Raw genomic sequence first — 311 nt, 5'->3', positions numbered from 1 at the left:
AGACCAAGCAGAGGAAAAAATATGGAATCACTCAATTCTGAGGAAAAAATTGTGGAATCACCCTGTAAATTTTCATCCCCAAAACTAACACCTGCATCATATCAGATCTGCTCGTTAGTCTGCATCTAAAAAGGAGTGAACACACCTTGGAGAGCTGTTGCACCAAGTGGACTGACATGAATCATGGCTCCAACATGAGAGATGTCAACTGAAACAAAGGAGAGGATTATCAAACTCTTAAAAGAGAGTAAATCATCACGCAATGTTGCAAAAGATGTTGGTTGTTCACAGTCAGCTGTGTCTAAACTCTG

The sequence above is a fragment of the Thalassophryne amazonica genome, chromosome 15 (assembly GCF_902500255.1).
Source record: "Thalassophryne amazonica chromosome 15, fThaAma1.1, whole genome shotgun sequence".
NCBI lineage: Eukaryota > Metazoa > Chordata > Actinopteri > Batrachoidiformes > Batrachoididae > Thalassophryne > Thalassophryne amazonica.
Note: the sequence above shows the minus strand (reverse complement) of the source record.